Source organism: Leptonychotes weddellii, chromosome 12 (genome assembly GCF_054177405.1).
Source record: "Leptonychotes weddellii isolate Sample4059 chromosome 12, ASM5417740v2, whole genome shotgun sequence".
Classification (NCBI taxonomy): Eukaryota; Metazoa; Chordata; class Mammalia; order Carnivora; family Phocidae; genus Leptonychotes; species Leptonychotes weddellii.
This window is the reverse complement of record NC_138380.1, coordinates 41,354,439-41,362,972: the sequence shown is the minus strand read 5'-3', so window position 1 is coordinate 41,362,972 and position 8,534 is coordinate 41,354,439.

Below are 8,534 nucleotides of genomic sequence, written 5' to 3'. Positions count from 1 at the left end.
AATTCCACTCCTTGGCATATTCCCAAGAGAAATGAAAACACATGTCTACACAAAAATTTGTATATAAATGTTCATAGCATCATTATTCATAATAGCCCAAAAGTGGAAACAACCCAAATGCTCATCGACTGATGAATGAATAAACAAAATGTGGTATATCCACACAATGGAATACCATTTGGTTATAAAAAGAAATAAAGTACCGATATGTGTTACAATATGGATGAACCCTGAAAACATTATGTTAAGGGAAAGAAACCAGTCATATACCACATATTGTATGATTCCATTTATATGAAACGTTCAGATTAGGGAAATCTATATATAAAGTAGATGAGCGGTTGCCTAGGATTTGGGATTAGGGGTGGGGGTTCAGCTGTTGGGGAAAAAAGGGCAATGACTGCTAATGAGTACGGGGTTTCTTTTTGGGGTGATAAACATGTTCTAAAAGTGTGCTGATGGCTGCACAACTCTGGCTATACTAAAACCTGCTCTATTTTATGCTTTAAATGGAGTTAATGGTATGTGAATTACCTCTCAATAAAGCTGCTTAAAAAGATTTCCACAAATACATGGGGTGCCTGGGTGGCTCAGTCAGTTAAGTGTCCAACTTTTGAGCCCAGCTCAGGTCTTGATCTCAGGGTTGGGAGTTCAAGCCCCATGTTGGGCTCCACTCTGGGCGTGGAGCCTACTTGAAAAAAAAATTTTTTTTTAAATTTCCACAAATACGAGAGAAATATACTTATTAACAGACTGTTTAAAAAAGAAAATATTTCCTTCCTTTGCAAGGGGGGCAAGGCTTTTTTCATTTATAGATACTCAGAGAACTGGCAAAACTAAATACAGAGCATAAGACAAAGAACACAAAGGATTGTATTAATAGTCAAAAAATGTAATAAATCAACAGTGTTGGATATGACATAACTGAATTTTCAACTTTATAGTTGAGGGTGGCAAGTGCTTGATTAAACCATTGTCTTGTGATGTTAAGGTATACATACCGGTTTCCCAAGTATTAGAATCTTCAAGAAAAACAGGAACAAAAAAAGACAAAGAGACACCAGGCTCCCAGCCATTTGCCACTTGACAGAGATCAGATAATCAAGGCTTAACCACCCGCTTTTCTTCCACCAATGGAAACAACAACAACAACAAAAAAAAAACAAGCTGCTGTGGAGCCAGAACTGTTCAGAAACCAGGTTTAGCATGCAAGAGTCACAAATCTTTTTTTTTTCTTTTTTTAAAGATTTTATTTATTTATTTGAGAGAGAGAGAGAATGAGAGACAGAGAGCATGAGAGGGAGGAGGATCAGAGGGAGAAGCAGACTCCCCGCCGAGCAGGGAGCCCGATGCGGGACTCGATCCTGGGACTCCAGGATCATGACCTGAGCCGAAGGCAGTCGCTTAACCAACTGAGCCACCCAGGTGCCCAAGAGTCACAAATCTTAATGGCCACCCAAAGAGGCCCCCCAGAGGGGCTGAGGGAAGACAATTCAGAATTCAAGGTGTCCAGAAGAGATGCCACATATAGGCTCCAACAGGGGAACAAAGTGGGCCGATCTCGATGGAGATTCCACAAGTAACTCTCAAGGCATAATTCAGAGACATTTCTCACAGCAGATATTTACTCATATATGCAGGAGACCAAATCAAGCACAGACCATCATAGAACAAAGGTAGGGTAGGGTGTATCAAGGTAAACACCACACAGGAGGTGATACCGTGGGACTTCCCTTTTGCCTTTTGGCAAGCTGACTGCCTGAAAACTACCAAGGAAGATCTAGTTTACACCACAGGAGCAGAAGGGAACTGCAGTGATTTACAGATTTTCAGAGACACCTTGTGATTTCGGCTATGGAGTGCATACGGTGTGCTCTCCTTCTCTGTAATGGCCACTGGTACGCTTCCCTGGGCATGTCCATAGTGAGCCAGGACTGAATCTCTCAATTATTATTATTTTTAAAGATTTTATTTATTTATTTGATAGACAGAGTGAGAGAGCACAAACAGGGGGAGCAGCAGGAGAGGGAGAAGCAGGCTTCCTGCTGAGCTGGGAGCCCTACGTGGGCTTGATCCCAGGACCCCGAGATCATGACCTGAGTTGAAGGCAGACCTTGTTAACCAACTGAGCCACCCAGGCGCCCCAGGACTGGATCTCTCAATTCCTTACCACGAATCCAGTTGTCTAAGCTAAAAACCTAGCACCCCCAATTTTCTGTTTCACTCCCTCTAATGTGGGAAACAAAGGCAGAAGGAAACATAGGAAATGCCCTTATAACCTGCAGCCCATTGACAAATACTTGAGGCAGGCAGAGTATAACGTTCCTCCAGGAAGCTCCTGACCGTCTTAATGTTAAATCCTTACTACAAGGGAAAACAACCTTAGCTTGACAATAGCAAGGCAGGCAGTACCCCAAGTCTTCTTTAGCATATCAAAGTCCTTTTGAAAACCTCCCTTTTTCCTTACCTCGCCCAGCTCCCAAGTATATAATCATAATCAGCCATTCCTCACAACCCCAGTGCATCTCTTTCTGCCCACGTCCTGTCCCCGTGCTTTAATAAAATCACCTCTTTGCACCAAAGATGTCTCAAGAATTCTTTCTTGGCCGTGGGCTCTGGACCTCACCAACATTCCAAAACTATATCATCTTCCCAAGTCCCACCAATTCTCCTTCCTTAATACCTCTTAAACCCATTTTCCCTTTCCACCCTCATCATCTGTCCTAGTTTAGGTCCTTATAATCTGCAGTCTCTTAACTGGGCATCCCCATCCATCTGCCACACAGATACCAAAATTATAATAAAACACAGATGTTTGACATTCCTCTGCTTAGCAGCCTGCCTAGACTCCATGTTGCCACTAGAATAAAATTCAAATGCCTTATAAAAATGGCAAACAAGGGACGCCTGGGTGGCTCAGCCGGTTAAGTGTCTGCCTTCGACTCAGGTCCCAATCCCAGGGTCCTGGGATTGAATCCCGCTTAGTCGGGCTCCTTGCTCAGCGGGGAGTCTGCTTCTCCCTCTACCTGCCACTTCCCTTGCTTGTGCTCTCTCTCTCTCTGACAAATAAATAAATAAAAATCTCAAAAAAAAAAAAAGGCAAACAAGGCCCTTTGTAGTCTGGTTCCTGTGGACATGGGCAGCTCCATCTCCACCAGCCCTCATCCACCCATCTGCTGGCCCCTGGATGCCATCACCTGAAGTACTCCATCACTTGAGCTACTCCGCATTCCAAAACCTCTCCCTCCACCTGGATGTCTTACTCCTTTTCTGCCAAGGAAAACCTCCACTCAGCCTTCAAGTGTTACCTCTTCTGGGAGACCTGATTTGCCTATCAAAGCAAGTCACTTCCTTATTTGTGTTCCCAAGCTACTTTGTACTTACTTCCATTCCTTTACTTAGCACTTATCACATTGTCTTTAATTACTTGGCTGCTTTCTCACACCCTGAGGCCAGTGGGCAGTGGCTGTCTTCTCTTTGTGTCCTCCAGCACCTATCTTCTGCTTTGGCAGGAAAAAGCCTCTCAGTATGTACTGGGAAAATGAATGGGTCATCTGTCACAGAGACACAGATCAGCCCGTGTTTTTGCAATGCCTTGCATCAGCACCGCAGGTGATAAAGACAGCTTACAGTCTGGTGGAGGTTAAGAAAAGTAAATATGAATAAAACAAGCCATACAGCAATCCAGAAGCCATATGAGAATCAAACCAAATCTTAGGGTGTCAGGGGCGCCTGGGTGGCTCAGTCGTTAAGCGTCTGCCTTCGGCTCAGGTCGTGATCCCAGGGTCCTGGGATCGAGCCCCGCATCAGGGAGCCTGCTTCTCCTTCTCCCACTCCCCCTGCTTGTGTTCCCTCTCTGGCTGTGTCTCTCTCTGTCAAATAAATAAATTAAATCTTAAAAAAAAAAAGAAAATTTTAGGGTGTCAGAGGGCGGAAAATGATTCTCAGAGACACTTCTGCTGAAGATTTCTAGTTAGAGGGTGGGCTCAGCTGATGGTGGGGGCGGGGGCAAAGAAGCTGTTTACAATTTGATGCTAGGACAGATTGACTGATTGACATCACTTTCAATGGCAAACTCTGAAATAACTCAGGGGTAGTAGGGATTTTATCAAAGGGTTTCGCTCTCTGGGAATTCCCTTATCTTCCAAAGCCAGCAGAACTGGAGTGCTTCCTTTTGCTGTCAAGGTGACTTTCCTCTTACAGATTTGTGACTCCTGAGCCGGTTCACAATGCAGAGGGAGCTTCCCTGTTGTTACCTGCCACTCCTCGATTTGGGCCTTGGTAGTGGCCACACCTGGAACTTCTGGACCACTGGTTCCCTTGATCTGATATGGCCTTTGTCACACTGGCCTGAGCAGAGGGGAAGCAAAGAAAGCTGCACTTCCAACGGTTGCCCATCCTTTCGTACTCCTGCAATCCACCATCACTAGACTGTCGGGCTGAGACACTTCAAGGTTTGGTAGCAAGAGACTGAATATACCAATGGACAATGGCCAGACCACATACACCAAGAGACCTCTAACCTACACCCTGCAGCAACCAGCCCAGGGAGCTGATCTATTCTCTATGTCAGACTTGCAGAAAGTCAGACCTCTCTCTCCACCAACCAGTCCAGGAAATCAAGCAAGAACCCCTGGAACAATCAGACCCAAAGGGTCAGCACATTATTAATAACTGACAGCCTCCCTAATTCTTGCCCCTCATTTTTCCAGAGAAAGCAAATATACATTCCTGACCAGTCACATAAAATACCCCACTTCTAGTTAGCCAGCCTACAGCTCACACAAGCCAAGAGCCTCCAACTGGGGCCAGCCACAGCCCTCCCCTCATTCCATGATAAAACTTTCCCACGCCTCTGCCTGCTTCTGGGTCTCTGCCAAAACGTGTGATGGTGGCTGACTCCTTTGCTATAGCAAGCCCTGAATAAATGATCTCATTTGGTTGGTCTTTGTTGATTTTCACAGCAGAAAAAGTGTCTAAAAACTAGATGCTAACTATTGTTCCTAAAATCAAAAGAGGAAAACGAGGGGCACCTAGGTGGCTCAGTCGGTTAAGCATCTGCCTTTAGCTCGGGTCATGATCTCAGGGTCCTGAGATCGAGCCCCACGTCTGGCTCCCTGTTCAGTGGGGTGTCTGCTTCTCCCTTTTTGTGCCCCCCCCACCCATGCTCATTCTCTCTCTCTCTCTCTCTCAAATAAATAAATAAAAATATTTTTTAAAAATAAAAATAAGTAAATTTTAAAAAGGGGGAAAATGTTAAATGCTGTATAAGAGTCCTCTCATGGGCATAGCGAGCTCTAGCCTCACTTTCGGTTTCTCAAATTGAACCCTCCTCTTCGGTTCTGTAGGCCATCCAGGGAAGCATACACAGACTGGTGTTGCTCTGGAATCTGTACCTTTATCCTGAACATCACAGTGGAACACAGTAAACCACAGCAATCCCTTTCCCTGGGGGTGAGTTTAGAATCTAGTCACCAAAGAGCTCCAATAGAGGAGCCCAGGGTGGGCATTACTCCCGGTCTCTCAGACCCTGCGAGCTCTCCTCCCCAGGGCCAGGTGACATCATGGTGCCTCCTTTCCCCTGGGATCCTCCAGCCCCCCTGTGGGTAACTCTTGGCCAGAAGCCCACATATGCAGCTTGCAGGATAAACACTGCTCAGAGACAGTCCAGTGGGGAATCAATGTCAACAAAGAACACTTTCCTACAGCAGTATGCATGGAAATAACATGTTTCCTTCTACCTTACTATGCAGAGAAGTTTTACTCCCACTTTTCTCTTCTTCCACTATCCAGCCCTGCCCCAGGTGGTCCCACCCATGATGGAGTCCTTGCTGGCTTGCTTCTGGACAGCTGAGCCCCTCACTCTGGACACCCTCGCTGACCACATGGTGAATTAGGAGGAGCCTGCGAAGTTGTTTTTCTTTTCCAGTGAGTTCATGTTCTTAGGCCCAGCGGGGTCTTCCCACCAGGCCAGATTAAGAGGAAAGGAAGATGGTAAAATTTGCTCTCCCAGTATCCGGAGCAAGCCCAGGGGGTGGGGCAGGAGGAAGACTGAGGGGTTTTTCTCATCTAATGTGTGTATGAAGGTATTTTGAACTATTTAAATATTCCTGCTTTGAAAATGTTCTTAAATAGTATCTGTCCTTTTGTGGCTGGCTTATGTCACTCAGCATGATGTCCTCAAGGTTCATCCATGTTGTAGCGTGTGTCAGAAGCTCCTTCCTTTTCAAGGCTGAGTAGTATTCCATTTATGCACACATCACACTCTGCTTATCCATTCACTTATCAGTGGACACTTGAGGTGTTTCTACCTTTTGGATACTGTGCATAATGATGCTCTGAAATATGGATGTTGCTTTTCTCTATTCCCTTGTTCTCAACTCTGCTCTGGCCAGAGCTACTGATAATACCCCAAGTAGTGTTATAAGATGAAATTAATCAATGCTCAGTTTTTAAATTGAATTACTTTACTTCTGAAATCCACTTTGAAAGGAAGGTCTGCGGACAACAGAGTTTATGCCCCCAAGTTTATGCCAAAGCAACAGATTCTGATAGAAAACAGAACAGAGCTTCTTGGTTCTGGCTGTACTGGGGAGATTCGAAGAAGTACCCAATCCTACACCTCTGAGAGCCTGAAATAATTGATCTGGGCCTGCTGGAATCTCCTGAGAGCTTTTAAGCAGCACCAATGCCCGGGCTGCACCCGAGACCCATTAAATTAGAACTCCTGGAGGTGGGGCCCAGACACTGGTGTATTTCAAAGGTTCCCCAGCTAAGTTTCCTGCTCACTGGGACTGCCAACCACTGGCAGAGCCCACAGCTCCACCCCCAGAGGGACTAAAGATGGGCCACCTGAACTGGGATGGAGTAGGGAGAGGGCTGGGGCATAAGGTCATATAAAGGGTGGGGACCTTGGTGGAATCCAGGTGGAGGGGAACCATCCCCTGAACCTTTCACATCTCTATTGATGGTCCTTTCTTTAAACTCTCCTCAGTTGCCTTGTTTGAGTGAGTCACCTTTTCCTGCCAGATCCTGACTTATATAGTATCCTCATCTAGATAGGGTTGCTGGGTTAAGTACCGGCTGCAAAAATCAGAGATGGTCAGTTTGCCATGAGCAGATGCTATAAGGCTACATCTGAACAAGACCTTTTTGAGACTGGCTTATGTCACTTAGCATGATGTCCTTAAGGCTCATCCTCATAATAGCAAGTGACAAAATTTTCTTTACTTTTTTTTTTTTAAGATTTTATTTATTTATTTGAGAGGGAGAGAGAGCATGAGTGGGGGGGGGCAGAGGGAGAAGGAGGCCCTCCACTGAGCAGGGAGTCTGACATGGGGCTCCATCCCAGGACCCCAGGATCATGACTGGAGCTGAAGGCAGACGCTCAACCGACTGAGCCACACAGGTACCCCTGTATTCACATATTTTAAATGTGAAATTTAAATTCAATGAAATGAAAAAAAAATCTTTGTGCATATCCATTAAGTTTTGACCAACGTATAACACCAAATCACCCCCAAATGTTCCAGTATTCCTTCTCAGCAAATCCTCACCCTTCCTCCCAGAGGCAACCGCCATTCTTCTGATTTTCTGCCATAGATTAAATTTGCTTTTTCCAGAACTTCATTTAAACCCAATAATCTTTAAGGGTTTTCTTTCATTAGATGTGTGGCAGTCTGGAAAGCAAAAAAATGCAAAATGCTAAATGAGAACACTCTGTTAATTGATTATCAATCAGAAATTCAATTGGAAAGGAAAGACACAGGGGCTCCTAATTCTAGATTTAATTTAAATCAATAGGAAATCTTACTAGGTCATCCAAGTTCAATTTAAACACAACTTTTTGGCAAAATCTTCTTTAAGAATGTTAGTTACCTCTTCACGTATCAATTCGATGACTCACATAATTATCCAGAGACAGTAATTTTTAAACTGTGCTCCTTGGAGCCCCTAGGACTTCCAAATTTAAATCACATCTTTGGAGTGGCCCAAGGGAATCTTCAGAAACCTAGGATGGGGTTTGAAGCTAAAAAAGTTTGAAAGCCATTCTCCTAAATCATTGAATTTTAATAATGCAGAAGAACTTAAAAATTATATCATCACATGCTTTTACTATTCAGATAAGGAAAATGAGAGCCAGGGGCATTAAGTACCCAAAGTCACCAAGCTTTTATAGGGCAGAGCCAAACTCAGAACCGGGGGTGGGGGGTGAGGGGTGGGGGGCCCTTATTGTTGCCCAGTGCCCATTCACATGGACTCTATCTTTAGTTGGGTCTGCAGGTCTAAAGGAGAAAAGGATGAAAGTCTGCCTGACCACCATCATCACTTATTTAAAGCTAATAATTCTGATAATTCACAACAGTAGTGCATGTGATGTTGATCAACAGTAGAGAACCCCATGATTTGAGGGACCTTCTGAGGGGTTCCCAGCAATGATTTTGAACCTTCTCTTTCAGAATACGTCATTTGCAGAAGCTGATGAAAGCTCTTGATCTTCTCCCCGGGGGGGGGGCGGGTAGAAACACATTTTC